Source organism: Hetaerina americana, unplaced genomic scaffold (genome assembly GCF_022747635.1).
Source record: "Hetaerina americana unplaced genomic scaffold, ioHetAmer1.1.p SCAF_10, whole genome shotgun sequence".
In the NCBI taxonomy this organism is placed as follows: domain Eukaryota; kingdom Metazoa; phylum Arthropoda; class Insecta; order Odonata; family Calopterygidae; genus Hetaerina; species Hetaerina americana.
The window spans coordinates 57464075-57481415 of record NW_027286070.1 but is presented as its reverse complement, the minus strand read 5'-3'; the positions used below and the strand labels follow the sequence as shown (position 1 = coordinate 57481415).

Here is a 17341-nt window from a genome sequence, read left to right as displayed (position 1 = left end):
AAAGACCTCTGTCTATGTATCTATATATCTAAACCATTGATCTCTTTTAAATAAGGGCTTCCCCCTTAAGTAGGCTCTTGGTGTGAAGAGGGACGTTCTCTCAATTATCATAATGTTAATAGCGTAGATTCTAACATTTGATTGTTAAAATGAGAAGTAAAATAGGGTGTCCTAAATTCATGATTGTTTTTTTAAGAGAATAAAGATTATAAATTTATATCTGAAAATGCCGTCATTAAGACCTATTTGATTCTAGATGCTGAATCATATCATTATCACTAATTCTTATGAGTGTATTTTAATCCTCATTTCTTCTTTCCCTCCACCCTTAGGGATTCCTTTCCTCAATCGCTTTCTCAGTCCCTCCACGTTGTTTTAGGCCTCAGCGTGCCCTCTCGCTCTTCCCTGTCCTCATTCTCTTCTGTAATTCAATCTTAGAGATACCGCGTGCCATTTCCATTCTTCTCAATCATCCAAGGCGCGAATCCTCCACTTTATCCCTAAAACTCCACTAATAACCCCTTCCCCAATATTATCCCCTTGTACCTTTAGTGCACCCCTTCGATGCCCTCACTACTTATACACGCCTCGCTCCACTCGTACCCCTCTGCTTTCAGACCAGTCTCTCGCTCTTCCCCCTCATCTTCCATCCCCCTCTCCATCAGCACGCCACCTCTCCCTCCCTCCTCCACCCACCGAAAAAACTCTTGTTTTCCGCGGTGCGGGGAGTGAGCCGCTTCAAAGACTTTATGCCGACGTCGCCATTTTATCTCTTGCACTCCCTCACGCTTTTTCCACCACCCTCCCTTCAAAAGAGATCCGAACTCCCCCATTCTCCTCCCCTATCCCCTCCGCGTTCGCTCTCCTTTCATGCGCTAGGCCTTGCGGCCCTCCCGCCCCCATCACCTCTCCACCACCTCCTCAATACCGCCTCTTCCCCCAAACCTGGTTTACCTCCAAAAATACCGCAACCACGCCCGCACTTACCCCCCTGTGCGTGGAGAGGGGACGTCTCACTTCCTCTGCATGCACCCTCCGCTCACTTGAGTGCGGAAACCCGAAAGAGCCGCCCGCCGCCGTCTGCCTCCACCTTCCTTGTCGCGCCCTTCCCCTCTCCCTGCGCCGTGCCCATTTCCTCCCCTTCGCGCCGTCCCTCGCTTCATAAATTTCTAATCCGTTTTCCTGGTTCCTTGCCTCAAGCTCTCCTCCCTCCCTCTCTCATCGTCCGACGTTTCCGTTCGGTCTCCGAGTGCTCTTCCATTTCTTCTCCTCACCTCCTGCGTACGATCTCCTCTTTCGACTCTCGCCCTGCCCCCAGCGTGATTTGTCGCGCCTCCGCGAGTCATACACTTACTCGTATGTATACCCAATGTTTTGCCCTCACGTCTATATTGTTTTGTTATGGTGTGGTTGGCTTGCATATTATGTTCAGATATTCTGTTACCAAATTCGTTTCCATCGTCATACGAATCATATCATCTACATAGGTCTTCCAGGTGGAATAGTTGTTGACTACAGCCTCCCATTCTTCTCGATCCAATGCTTATTCTCTTACACCCTCGGTCCCGTTTCTCAAAGTAATGTCAGTTTATATTCTGCTGTTTCGGGTTTCATTTCGTAGAAGTATTTATTAGCCATACTAAAAAGAATTTGTAGTTTTCCACAAAATTTTATTTTAAGGTACAACGCGTTTCACCGACTTGCGGCATCATCTGGTGCATGAAGGAAAAGTGGAAAAGTAAAATGTCAGTTTACTAGTCCTCTTAATGTACTCGCAGTAGACCTTCCGAAGGAAATTAATGTGTTCCAATGCATGACGGATACTTTTTTTTAGAATATATAGCTAGCTAAATAGAATATTTTGTATACTAGACTACAACTATCTTCAGTGGACTTGTGATTTATTGAAAGCGCTTATAAAGGGCGCTTGAACTCTCTTTTCACCGTATCATTTCACCGGGTCATTTTCTTTGGAACTCCTTGCACCGAGGTCAAGCAGCAGTTAGGTGTGACAAAGAAACATGAATTGTAGCGAGTTATTCAGGTGTTTGACTGAATCTAGAATAAATCTGGAGAATGTGCCATCAGTGGAGAAATATTTTATTCTTTAATTAAATAGGATTCATATTAAACTTTTCTGAGCCATTTGAAAGTGGCTATGAGCAGGAACAGTCACGATATTATCATAAAAAATCTAATGGTAGTCAGTCAATGAATGAAGTTTGTGTGAAAAACACTGACAATAGGAATTCAAATCGTGTTATATTGATGCTGTAATACTGGAAAATAGAGAAGAATATACTTAGATGAGAAATGGCCCGTCATTGGAAATATTTTTAATTTTCTGGCAAAACAATGGTATTCAGATACCTTTTACCGCGCACATCCCGTGATGGCAGTAATATAAAATATCAAGAACAGCTATCCCTAATCAACTCATGATAAACAACTTCAAGCATGCCTTTCAAGTTTCATGTTGAAGCTATCACTTTTAATCAAGCTACTGCAGAGATTTAAACGCTTAGTAGAGAACTTTTAAGATGCAGTCAGAGTCATTTTTTGGAATCATTTGTTTTGTGTGTGTTTGTGTATGTTTCGGCAGTCGACTTTGCCAACGACGAAAGCTTTCGTGTTTCACACATTTTACCAATTGCTGCAATTAGTAGAGAAGCAATATTTTACACTATTTTGCGCATGTGTTTTAATCTGTATTGAATTTGGACCGCATTATTTGTGCATAAAAATTGATTGATGAGATTATTTCCCACGGTTTATCAAATCACAAAGAAGATTCATAATAAATGACTTGTTTTGATAGGAAGTACGTTTTTACCACGTAACGCTTCGGTTTCAGTACCCAATAAGCTTTATGGAAAGCATGAAGGAAATTGACTTTCCATACAAGGCTTGGTTTTTTTTACATTTATATTGCCTTTTGCTTATGAAAAATGGGTTAGATATGTATTTTCAGAGTGACCAGACTATTGCCTTACGTGTTTCCGAATTTTCCTCTGATTCGCATTTTTATGGATCAAAACTTCTCTCATTAGATTTTCTGAAATTTGATTGTTAGAAATTTATGCGACGATTTATAATTTTATCAGGTGATATTATGGATATTTATATGCACGTACAGTGCAATCAATGGCGGATTATTGGATGTTTGAGATACTATAATACTTTTCACTATGAAAAAGAGTCACTTAAAATATAGAAGCTATTATAAAACTACTATCAATTCTAGATGGAATTAGTATCAGTGATCAGGGGCTAATAGCACTGATGGATTTGACACCGTAATTGGCTTATCTCTTTTCGGAGGGTCAGTGGAGAACTGGGAGGTCTATTTATTGAGCAATTTTGAGTCGTTGTAGATTGCTCGACCCAGTTATTGGACTCAGCAATTGGTTATGGTAAGCTATTGGCTACTTTACCCATTCATACTTGTGGATTTAACATGGCTTTTGGGATTATCTCAGTAATATGTGGTACGGGAGAGGTCAATTAGTTTACTCTGCATGGACAGCAATGTTGATATTTTCATTAATTACCCAGGTATTAGACCTACAGAAAGCTTATCTGATATATTTAAGAATATATCCTCCAAATGCAGTTCCTTTATTATGTCTATTACCACAGGAAGTTGAATTAACTTTCATTTTAGTCTCAGTTAGCATATATCTTTACGTCAAACAAAGGATTGCATTCAGAGTTCATGTCCATAAGTATATAATTTAATGTTAGTAATTATTTTTTTTGCAATCAGGTAATCTGAGATCAGTCAACTACGAAACTTAAGTATCAATGATATATTGATTTAACATTTACATATGCTAAAAAGAAACATAATATTATTTATCAGAATATCAGAATATCCCGAATTTATACCATGTAACTTAGTTCCTTCGGTAAAAAGAGATAATAATGTATGTTTCTATATATAGCACCAGTATTCAACACCTGAGGCTTCAATTATGGAAAAATGATTTTTTTAATATGTAAATTTAATGGTTCTCAAGAAGAGATTCGATGAAAATGTAGTAAGTAATAAAAAATCGAAAATAGAACTACTTTTGGATGAATTATTATGGTGCATTGTAAGAGTACCGTCACAGATCCCCCAGCCAGTCATCTTATTTATGTGTAGTATGTATTTTTACCGAACACAAAAAGTATGAAATACTGGAGGTGGGTTTGCTATGCTAATTACTACAATGCTATTAATTATACAACATACTACACGTGTGATGGTTTCTACGACCAAAAGGTTGTGTCACTTGAATTTAAGATGATCAAAAGCGCTAAATGAAGAGATCCTAAAGGTATGTAAAAAATTAAGAGAGGGATATGCTCAAAGTTTTGCTCTCACAAAAAATATGTCGAGAACAAAATCATGCCTACAGTACCCTTCCTGTGACTATAATATGCTTCGGGTAACCTTAAACGAGTATTGGTGTTCTACCTGAACACGCGGTATCCTCCGTAAATATTTCCGGTCATTACGTGTACACCCCACCATACTCTAAATGCGCACTATTTGCTTCTCCTTCAGAGCTCCTCCCTCTTCTCACTGTCTTGCATCCTTCTCTTCCTTCCATTTCCTCCAATCCATCCTCCGCCGTCTTAGAAACCCTCCCAAACCCATCCCTCCTTCTCCCCTTATTTGGCTCGTCTTCTTACTCATAAACCATCATCTGCTTCGCCCTTTGTACTCATCGTCGCACAGGAATATCTCTCTCTCTCTCGCATCCCCTTAAAATGAAAGCCGCAAAACCTCCTTACCGACGTTCTTAGGAAACCCACAAAGGTCGAATATACCTTCTTCTCTCTCTTCACCCTCTCTCTCTCCCTCCATCTCGTTCCTCGTCCGCAGTAAAAGGTCCCAAGACGTCTCTCCTGATTAGGCACTCTCTCATCGTCTCAGCGTCTTCTCTTCCCTCTACTTTCTTGGGCCCCTCTAACCAGGCGTCCTTTTCCGCTCTCTTCGTCTTCCCCCTATCATCGGAGGCAAAGGAAAAGTCCTTTTACCATGCAAAGTCCAGGACCATACGGCAGAACGCACATACAATTTCGTCCGAACGAAGGTAAATTACTTTGATCCATTCCTTATGGACACGTATATATACGAGATCGTACAAAATATACGCATGTGGGGGAACGAGAAAGAGAAGGTGAGGCACTTATGGTGGAGGGCTTACAAACGTGGTTGCCACTTTATTTTTCCCAATGAAAGACGACAACGTGAAGGCTACTCAATATTGATTGAAGGCAATATAGCCGTGCTTTATTATGTGCCCAGTGAGGGACGACTTACCGACGTGACATTTCCTCCAATTACTCAACTTATGCATTCATGGATGCTGATCCAACTGCTCATTTAGTCTAGGAGTCAAAATAAATAATAACGGGAATAGATTGTGCCCCAGTGGTGTTTACAGGAGGAGAAGATATATATATATATATATATATATATATATATATATATATATATATATATATATATATATATATATATATATGTGTGTGTACCACGATTGTACGGAAAAACTCACACGAGCGGCACAATAATGGGCTGACACAATATAACACAAATAGAATAGAACAGCAACATTTATGTCAAATGCAAATGTTAGCAAATGTTGCTATTCTATTCGTGTTATATTGTGTCAGCCCATTATATATATATATATATATATATATATATATATATATATATATATATATATATACTAATACACACAAACACGCACATGGAATTTGAAGAAGTTGGCACGTGACTGGTGGATGACAAAACGTGGACGGCGGTAATGATGTTTGAGAATGTATTAACATGTGTCAAAATGTCATAGAGTACGTTGGAAGACTTCATAATAACAGTAAAATCCTTTCAAATTAGTGGGGAAAAATTCAATCCATTGTGTAAATGAAAACAGGGAGTAAGTAACTGAATAGGAGTGACACCTAAGTTAAAATGGTCTTGCGATTAAGATTTGATGAGGTGGGATATTCCTGGAATTTTTCCGTTTCCTCTCTAGAACAAATGTAATGAGAGCTCATTACGTCAAAGTCATACCGTGAATGTATGAGGCACGAAAGAATAAAACCGAATCACAGCGTTGGAACACGGACAGAGTACTTACAGTCGAGAGGAGGAGTCATCGGAAGGGAACTGGTCATTTCACGAACCCCTAAATCCGGTTCCGCCGTGCATGCATTATGTGCCCATAGCACAAAGGAAGCGATAATGAAGGCACAAGAGAATATGAGCCCTGTGGATAGCTGGTTATACAAAATTTAAAGGGCAAGGTAGTGGCTCAAAAATGGCTCTGGGTCGTTTTGTTCCCCCGCTTCTGACTATCCTCCTCAACAAAGCTCAGCCACCTCAGTCGTTTCCCACCTCACACTCGCTATCATGCTCTCTATTTCTCTCTCTCCCTTTCTCTCCCGCCCTCTCTCTCTCGCTCTCCCTCCCCCTCTCTCCACCTCTCACCCCATCTTCCTCGCCGCGGGAATCCTCCGCACTGTTACTGATAATTAACTGTGACTCCATTTGTGCTTCACCCTCGCGCTTGATTTAATTTTGTTTTTAGGCCTCTCTTCGCTCGACGATCCGTTTCAGCTGCCGTGTATGCCCGGGTGTGTGAGCGTGGTTGTGTGTGGGTGTGTGCTCGCCTGTGTACTTTCCTTGCTCCCACCTCTGGGTGCGGTGTGTTTCGCCCCTTGCACCTCGGCGCGAACCGCCCTCCTCACCCACTCTTATTAAACCGTTTGCTAAAACAGTGCCGCCCTTAATTTATGCATCGTTTGTTGGCGTGGCATTGTGTGAAATTGGGTAATTCGCGTTTCTCCCCGTGCTCGTCATCTCACACCCGCTTGTCGGTTGATTAATCGGGGAGGCTTCGTTCCTCGGTGCAGCGGGCGACGGAAGAGTTGAGAAGGACTTGGTGGTTCCGACACTCTTTCTTTCCTCGGTACTTTTATCCTTCCCGTTGCTCTATTTTCGGTGGGAAAACGGAGTTCAAAACGTGGGTTTTTTTTTATGCCGTTGCTTGAAAGGGGACGATTTATAGTTTCATTTACGCATTTTATTGAATGTTTATGGGTGTGTTTATGAGTGTTTCCAGTAATCTTTTCTACATTCGTACCTGCCTGAGGCAATACAATGGACAAGAGAATATTTAAATTTTCAGTGCCTCTCACGCCTAGTGATATGTATTATTTACAAATTTTACAAATACGTGCAGTATTTGCGTAGACAAGAAGATAGAGACTAGTTTATTTTTACGATAATTAAAAAAACACAATGTTTTATTAATAAAACAATATATTTTAAATTATTTTACTCGCGAAGCCTATCCTAAATGAAAAAAAAATAATGTTTTTTACAAAATGAGAACTGGTATGATAATCATGAATATTAGTTGATAATATAAATAGAAAACGATTCATCTAGTAGTAATGTATACAATTATATGAAAGATTCATACGGAATTTTCATTGAATTCGTCACATTAATGATTTCCATGCACGCTGCGTTTCCTGCACATAATTATTCCTAACTTCTCTTCATTGGGCGCTCCTTTTCAAGTAACAAATTTAAACTCCAGAGGTTTTTGAAGAATCAAGGTTGAAGTGAACGTTTTTGCATCCACAATCCTATGTACCAACGAAATTCTTTTAAATAAAGATGAGTGCTTTAAAATAATGCTAGGATTACTAATGATATTTGGCCAATTCCATGACAAATTATAATTGAAAGAAAAAAACGCTCTAACACACTCTATTATTAAATCACAACCCACAAAAATCTATTATCCTTTCCTCATTTGATTCATTTTCCTTTCAAGAAGACGAGTGGTTGAATGGTATCACAATCGAAATACATCAAAAATCAGCGTGAATCACTGAGGATAAGAGAGTTATTTTTATCCTGCCGTAATACTCGCTCACCTTGCTACTTGGACCATGAATTTGCACCACACATTGTTAATCTTTATGGATGGCAAGGACATAAGTCCTGATTTTAGTTTATGATCGAGGAATCCAACTCTCCTTTACTACACTCTTTGAAACTTCCCTTTACCGCGTGTCCTTCTTTCACCTAAGTCGCGTTCCTGCATCACTTTTTCACAAGTAATCTCCAGACCCTGACACTTCCCATATTCCTCGCCTTGAGATTTTTTAAAACTACAATCATCCATGACTTTCTAGTTTACATCTGTCTACTTCTTCATCTGAAGTAATTTACTATTATTTCAATTTACAATTCTCTAATTTGCTGTTGACTTTTCGTTGATTTGGCTTTCAATATTTCTCTCAACCTAAAAAAACCAGGGAAGCTATTGATTTGTCTTCTCTATTACATAATCAACCAGTCCTTTTCATGATTCAGTCATTTCTCACTCTCACCGCTGAACTATTTTTAAAACAACTCTTTTCAATTACTCCATCATAATCAAATTTATTCGATATTTGTACTTCTTCTTACAAACTTAATTTTCACTTTCATGCAAAGAAGTCGTCAAAAACAGTTGTATACACTGCTGTATATGTCTCTATGAATTTTTGGTTATGGTTTGATGAACTACATATACTACATGTACTCCCAACACCATTATCCTGTTTTTCCCCTTTTCATATTTTTCTCGATGTTAACAAACATTCCTCCGCGATATGTAAAACCATTAACTCTTCTATTCCTTAAACATTATCACTCATTATATAGTCATAGTCCCTCTTCAGGTGCCTTTCCTGTAACTTCGGATTCTGTTCATTAACTCTTACAAATTCCTATTGTAAATACTGTGGGCTCATACCCAATGAGCAATAACTGTTAGGATTTAATAAGAAAAATCTATTTCCTTTGTTGGAGGTAAAATATAAATTGAAGGTTGAGACATCAATTGAAGGAGAAGAGCTGCTGACAATATGGAAAGAATGTATGGAGGAACAATATAATAAATAAAATATTTCAGGTGCTTTTGATATAGAAAACGTATATGATTTTGATTACTGTACCATAGGACTAGAAATATTTTACTGCGAGATGGAAAAATAATAGTGAGATATGGAATCAAAGAAGTGCGTGAGAATCAATTACATTCCAGTAGAACTACTCAAGAATTTTAGTGGAGGGAACATTTGTTATGGACACATTCGTAGGTTTATGAAGGAGTAATACAGTACAGTATGTGAGAACATTGGGTTAAAAATTTCATTTCAGACACGGTAAAGTAGTTAAGGCCATCGACAAAGGATGGAGGAGAAAGGGAGAGAGTACTTGGAAAAATATACGTTAGGGTTTAGAAAAGGAATGGGTATGCGTGAGGCAGTAGCAGTAATAACATACCTATTTACAGAACTCATTATACTGGAACCAAGATATTATTGTTTACTTCGTGTATTTTGAGATGGAGTTTTACAGAGTAAACTGGAACAACCAATGAATGTTTTTGCAGAAGATAGGAGTGCTCTGGAGGGTTAGAGGACAGTCGGAACGTGTACGTCTCAAACGTCAGTGGTGAGGAAACGAAAATAGGACATGGACAGTTAGAGAGGGAATTGTTACGCAGGGAAATAAGAAATAGGTGCACATTACCAACTATTCTTTTCCATCCAAAGAAAATGGTAAGCAGGGCATAGGAAGGACGGAGGGCAGGAGGGAAAGTGGGTGGCGAAATTTTAAATCAAATTTGCAGATGATCAGGCATTAATTAGCTATTCAGCTAACGAGTTGGAATCATTAATTTTCTCCTTGAAGCATCATTGTGATTGCCATGAGATGAGAATTATTTAATAAGAAAACAAAGGTAAAGTGATTCTCAAAAAATAAAAACGTCGCCATAAATTAAATTTGGGGGATATTAGCTGGATCAGATAGAACAGTAAATCTATTTTGGAAGTGTTTTGAAGTAGGATGGGCAGAGTACTATGGATGTAAAAGAATAATTACGTTAGGTAAAGGATCGATTTTAAAGAGGGGGGTTGATGACAGGCTCTTTTCAGTAATGCTATTTAGAAAATAATAAAGAAAACTTTAACATGAAGGGTAATTCTTTATATCTCGGATACATGGTCATTGAGGCAAGAGAATAAGCATGGATTGTGCAGACTTTTGAGGCATGAGTTGGGTGGAGAATGGAGAAAGTAAAATGGATGGGAAGGAAAACCAATAATGACATTCTTGGTGTGGCAGGTGAAGAGAGACGGCTGTCGGAAAAATTCGATAAAGGTACGACAATAGGATGCAGGAGATAATTAGAGGCTATATTATGCTAATGGTGGTAATAGAGAGGTGAATGCCTGAAAAACCTAGGTAGAGGGAGTAAAAAAATAGTCATAGAGTAGAATTAATGGAGGTCAAAATTTTGCATGATTAAGGATGAGTTATTTTAAGATTTTAGTAGTTTGCGCTTGTAAGATATTTGGTATCATATTTGTTAGGACTTAGGAATACGTATAGTAATGTGTAGGGGCATAGTTCATCTAAAACTTACCCTCACCAGGTATACTACCGTTTATGACTTTATCCAGTGGTTTAACACCTAATTGCATGTACACGAACGCACAAATTTGCATATACAAGCGCAGTACTAACCTTATCCATGAACTCATTTCATTTGTTAAATGTAAGCTTTCATCAGAAATGGTTGCCAAGCATGCATGATTTAGTTGAGGGTTAATTTAAATCAAAGCACTCGGAATGTCAGCTACCATTATATCTGCTGCAATATTTTTAATATTTCGCTTTTACTGAGTAGCAATATCTAATAATTGACTTTATATTTCTATGTCATGTACTACATTTACCAGGCATAACAATTTTATGTTACAGTAACTTTTTTATAAATAAAGTCGAACTTCACTGCGCAAATTTTGTGCGTAACTAAAATTCACCTTCATCAAATTAGCATTTTTGAAACCCTTGTTACAATTGAAATCTCAAAATTCTCAAATTCTCCCTGAAACTATTTCCGAATGCGAATTCACCGGAGAAAATATAATAATTCACCATCTTTATGACGCTTGTTTCTTTGTACCTTCCTTGCTTTGCTCTTTATATATTCTTCCGAAAAGGATATTATTTCCATCCTTTTTATTTCTTTGTATTTTTTTCTTCTTTGTATTCATCATTATCCATCTTCAGGTGCTCATTATTCATTGCACTCCTTGTTACATTCTAATTGCATTCAGTGGAAGAACTTTTGTAGAAGCACCCACAGCCTTTCACTTTCTCTAGTGTCATTTTTCCAAAAACACTTCAATATATTGCTTCCGTTTTTTTTACTAACTTCACCATTCACCTTTTCAACTGCAATATATTTGTCTCATTTCGTTGTCTTAATAGATTATCTTTTTTCAACATTTAATTCGTGCACGTTAATCCTTCCGTTTCTCTTTTTAGCTTTAGACTTTTACTTTCGTTTCCTTACATGCAGCAGTCTTCCTTCTCACTTATTTTTATCCCTGTTAGACACAGTTGACAAATTAGTAGTGGCTTGACCCATATTAAATAGCCCTTATTCCTCCTTATTGCTGCAATAACGATTTAACTGTCTTATCAGATACAATAAAAGTAATCATCTCCCTGTATAAAACACGAGAAATGCAAGGAGGATTCAGTGATGGTATACGATGAAGAAGGACAACTGAAGGGTAAAAGGAAAATATATGGGGGATTTAGGGTCTATCTTGTCTCCAAAGCGTGATACAAAAAAGTACTTAATTAGTATCTTTTGGCTTTACTCACCCTTGATAGTAATGGTTATAAAAATAAAATATAAACATATATATTATATATATATATATATATATATATATATATATACATATATATACATGGTTATATATATATATATATATATATATATATATATATATATATATATATAACCATGGTATATATATTACTGGGGTATATTATTACTCTGTTTATGGTGTATATATATACCATAAACACAGTAATCAACCCGAAGGTCGGTTTAGTAGGTGATGGTAGAGATCACCCAGTACTAAGCCGAAGGCGTGTGAAATTCACACATCAGGGTAGGGGGGCCAGTTCCTTTCCCTGTGCCGGTTATGGTTTACCAGGAAGACCTGGTACCCGAAAAATCACTTTAGCTTGGGTGGAGCTGCAGGTGCCCAGAGTCCCTTGCCCGGGAATCGAACCCGGGACCCTCCGGTCAGCAGTCCAACGCTCTACCTACTGGACTACCGCGACCCACATATATATATATTATATATATATATATATATATATATATATATATATATACAGAAACAGATATAAGGAAACGGGATAGGAACACATATAAAGGACGAACACAATAGAGGTGGGGAAGGCGGAATCGAACGGATCACAAGAGTAAAAATATTTCCTCAACCGGGACTCGAACACCGGATCTTTCCACTTGCCGGGCGGATGCTCTTAACCACTTGAGCTATGATATAAATTATTTTATTCGGCTCAGAATATTACACAGTTTGTTAGCATTATGCATAATATCAGGTCACAGATTATGGGTATATCATGTTTTTCTTCAGTATAAGTGTATACATGGATACATACATGATACATATACCCCACATACATATCCACTTGTACATACATACGCACACATGCACATCCACACGCACATACATAAGCATATGCATACAGACGCATACTCGTACATTTGACCATTTACATTTAGAATGAAAAAAGAAAGGAAGACAAGGTCCACAGATATTAGGAGGGATATTTTAGCTAGCAAAGGAAAATTATGTATTGTAAGAAATTATCAATGGCAGGGTTGAAATTATCGATTCAATCAGTCATTCAGCCAAAAAAAAAAAAACTCTTCAACGATGGACGAAGTGTGTCCGGCACCGGGTGGCTACCGGACATCACTTCCCAGAGTTCTGATCGTGGCTAGCGTCGCTCCGGTCGCGACTCGACCCCGGGCGACGAGTGCTTCGCCGTTTCCCGGGACGCCTCGTCCAACGGGTCGACGAGCGAGGACGCGGCATTTCGCCACATCCCTCCCCCCCGGCCTCGTCCGAAGAGGAAGAGCCAGCCGTGGTCTCCACGAAGACCGGGTAACTCGGCAGCGTTCCACAGGGGGCCTTCTTCGAAGGAGCACCGCTGGGGGCGGCCAAGGGGCAGGAGGTACCCTCGGGGAGGGTCGGAGTGGCGGGCTGGGGCTCATCTGCGGAAGGATTGTGGTCGGGAAAAATCAGGGGCGATAGTTGCTTGTGGTCCGTATCTTGAGAAGCGCTGGGAAGATCGTCGACACCTTGGCTGTCCTTAATGGGGAAAGAAGATGGGGTATGTGGGATTTTTGACTTTGGGAAACTTGTATGCGGGTCGACTTCCGGGGTCGGTGACGCTTCCTTTACAGTCAATGATAAAGGGATCGAGGGATGAGCTGTTGGGGACGGGAAAACATTGCAATCAGATGCATCCTCCTCACCTGTCACCAGAGGTTCTCGGGGTGTTTGAAACCCGTGATGCAAGGATTGCGTAGCGAGGGCGTCGATGGCGTGAGCGGGGGGAGGGGAGGCGAAAGACCATCCCTCTTCATTTGACGAGCTCACGGAGACGGGGGCTGGAGGTCGTGTGATATTAGGCGAGGTGGTAGGTACGTGAGCCATTTGTAGATCGGTATTCGAGACCAGGAGCTTGGGTTTGTCTGTCCTCTTCTTTTTCGGTTCCCTTTCCTCCGTTGACGATTTTCGCTCCCGCTGACATTTCCCTCCAATTGAAGGGAGATGCGAGGGACCGACGGGAGCAGCCGGGGCCGCACCCTCGATGAGTAGAAGCGACCGCGCTCTCTCCTCCACAGCCACTTCGGGCTCGTCCATCTCCACGGCGGCGTTAGGGTTGGAGGGCATCGTCATTGCCTCCACATAGCTCTTACCTCCCTGGTTCCGAGGGCAGGTCTTGCGCTCGTGGCCTTCTTGGTTACAGCGGGCGCAAGTGCGGCGCTGACCCTCATAGATGATGATGGCCCGGTTGCCGCCGATGTGGAGGTACGAGGGGATATTTCTCTCGACCGTCATCCGCACAACCCTGGTGCCAGTAAGCACCCGCGCCATCTTGTCTCCCTCCCACCTGTTCTCCCACGAGCGATGGATTTTACCAAAGCGTTGGAGCTCGCCTGTTATGTCTTCCAATGGGGTCTCCACGGGGAGACAAAGAACCCTGACATTACACGGGCTGCCGGAAGTCTCGTCAATTGTTATTGTCGTCCTCTGGTCACTTAAAGACGGAAACGGTAGTTTCCGCGGAGTATTGTCTAAAATCCTTGTCATTGTACCTTCGGTTGCCAACTTCAGGAATATCAAATGGCGATTGTATCCAAATTGGATCGCCACTATCTCTTCGGGTGTGAGGCCCAGCGACTCTAACGTGAAGAGGTGGACCTCCAACGGGGTAGGGGGCTTCGCCTTCTCGTCAACTTGCAAGGCGAGCGTGTTTAAGCGGCGCACAGCCATTTGAAGAAATCAAATTCAGCACACTAGCATGAAGAAGGAAAGCGCAACAAAAAAAACGAGCACTTTAAAGGGAAATAAAACACTCACGAACGCTCCCTCCACGCCACACGCACCCGGCGGTAGCAAACAAAAGGAGCCTAAGCTCTACACCAGGAGTCAAGGTCAGTCTTGATCCACTAAACAAAACAAAAGTACGGCCTTCCCGGCGGAAGAAGTCGAGAGTCAAACTGCACGCTTCTTGATGAACTAGGCGGTCAACCGCCGCTCGAAACAAAACACGATCGGAACCTCGATTTCCGAGAGAGTCCGGCAGTGCCGCTCTCCAAACCCCGGCGGCCGAAGCCTCGGACGCCGGCGATTTTAGACACTCGGTGAACACAGGCACGTCCTGCTGTCAAGGCAGCTATCGAGGATAGTCAATTTACCCTGAGATCCGTGGGTCTAATATGTCGCCAAGCGCCCCGATTCTTTCAGCCAAGAGATGGCGTCAGGGGGCTGTTTCACCCACCGAAGGAGAAATAGACAATACACAAGAGGAAAGGACCTTGGTTAGAATTCATACAACATCATACAGGAAAGGAACAGTGCGTTTCGTGGCACGCATAGCCAGAAGAAAGAGATGAGCCACATTGGCCAAATACACATTCAAACACGAAATCCCGCCAAACGGCGAATAAATACTCATATATACAGAAACAGATATAAGGAAACGGGATAGGAACACATATAAAGGACGAACACAATAGAGGTGGGGAAGGCGGAATCGAACGGATCACAAGAGTAAAAATATTTCCTCAACCGGGACTCGAACACCGGATCTTTCCACTTGCCGGGCGGATGCTCTTAACCACTTGAGCTATCGAGGATAGTCAATTTACCCTGAGATCCGTGGGTCTAATATGTCGCCAAGCGCCCCGATTCTTTCAGCCAAGGGTTTCTGTATATATGAGTATTTATTCGCCGTTTGGCGGGATTTCGTGTTTGAATATATATATATATATATATATATATATATATATATATATATATATATATATATATATATATATATATATATATATATATAAATGCACGCTGCACGCACGTACGCATGTATGTGCGATTTCATACATACTCATCGGTTTACTAAAGACTTGAAAAGAAATAAATAAATCTCTCCATTCATGCTATTATTGGTATTCTCATCATTATTCATAGATTGATATATTTTGAAACATCTTTATTCAGGAAAATGCATCACTCATGTGCCACCGAAGGCCTAAAACATATCTTTCACTCCCAATCCAAATCTCTTCATCGTGTGGTCTTTACACTGTTTCTCTTTCATCATAATATCTACGTCAATACCCTGCGAGCCACCAAAAAGGTGTGTGGCAGGGGGTGTATCACCAGGAGGAAAGGGTAAGGGATGAGGGGGTAAGAGTTTTTCAAATGGATGGGGTAAGGTGGGGGGAACCTACAAAAAAAAAATATATATATATATATATATATATATACTCATATATACAGAAACATATATAAGGAAAAGGGATAGGAACACGTATAAAGGACGAACACAATAGAGGTGGGGAAGGCGGAATCGAACGGATCACAAGAGTAAAAACATTTCCTCAACCGGGACTCGAACACCGGATCTTTCCACTTGCCGGGCGGATGCTCTTAACCACTTGAGCTATCGAGGATATGTAATTTACCCTGAGATCCGTGGGTCTTATATGTCGCCAAGCGCCCCGATTCTTTAGCCAAGAGATGGCGTCAGGGGGCTGTTTCACCCACCAAAGGAGAAATAGACAATACACAAGAGGAAAGGACAGTGGTTAGAATTCATACAACATCATACAGGAAAAGAACAGTGCGTTTCGTGGCACGCATAGCCTCTTGGCTAAAGAATCGGGGCGCTTGGCGACATATAAGACCCACGGATCTCAGGGTAAATTACATATCCTCGATAGCTCAAGTGGTTAAGAGCATCCGCCCGGAAAGTGGAAAGATCCGGTGTTCGAGTCCCGGTTGAGGAAATTTTTTACTCTTGTGATCCGTTCGATTCCGCCTTCCCCACCTCTATTGTGTTCGTCCTTTATACGTGTTCCTATCCCTTTTCCTTATATATGTTTCTGTATATATGAGTATTTATTCGCCGTTTGGCGGGATTTCGTGTTTGAATGTGTGTATATATATATATATATATATATATATATATATATATATATATATATATATATATATATATATATATATAACCATGCGTAGTCCCTACTTTGTAGGGTAATACTTATTGAGTCGAACTGACTCATGGGGGATATAGATTACAAGCACTCTGGTCTCTAATTGTTCTGGGATAAAATGGCATTTTAAACCTGTCAGTCTTGCAGTCAATCTCTCTAATCTTATATTCGTCATCCCTCCGCCCGTAATACGTTGGGGTTCGTATTATGTTCTTGTAGGCATAGGAAAAGGATCCATCTTTGAATGTTTGTAAAAAGTTTTATCTATTTTGTAAAGGCCACTGTGTTAGGGAATCCCAGCCTAAATTTTCTAGCAAAGTAGTTACGCTACTGCGTTGGCCATAACAATGTTTGACATATCCAGCCCCCCTCCGCTGAACTCGATCTAATTCCGAAATCAAATTTATCTCTTGAGGATCCCATATACTGGCAGCATACTCTAGGTGGGGCCTGACTAGGGCAAGAAAACATCGTTCCTTCACTTTTCGGTCGCATTTACCTGGCACTCTTTTTACAAATCCCAATTTTTTACTAGCACGACCTCATATTTCTCGTATGTGCTTACCCTAGGACAGATTGTGAGTAATTGTTAATCCCAAGTATTTAAATGAATCTACCCTCGCGATTTCTGCTTGTTTCAC

The 17341-nt window shown here is 40.5% G+C and overlaps 1 long non-coding RNA gene and 1 other non-coding gene across 2 annotated transcripts in view; both read left to right on the top strand.

Annotated features, from left to right (window-relative positions):
* The window catches only part of LOC139698856 (uncharacterized), a 222059-nt gene that overhangs the window by 135219 nt on the left and 69499 nt on the right, over positions 1-17341 (top strand). The gene's annotated exons all lie outside the window — the stretch shown is intronic.
* On the top strand, positions 16418-16493 carry TRNAS-GGA (transfer RNA serine (anticodon GGA)). The gene has a single exon. It is a non-coding gene; the product is annotated as a tRNA-Ser (tRNA).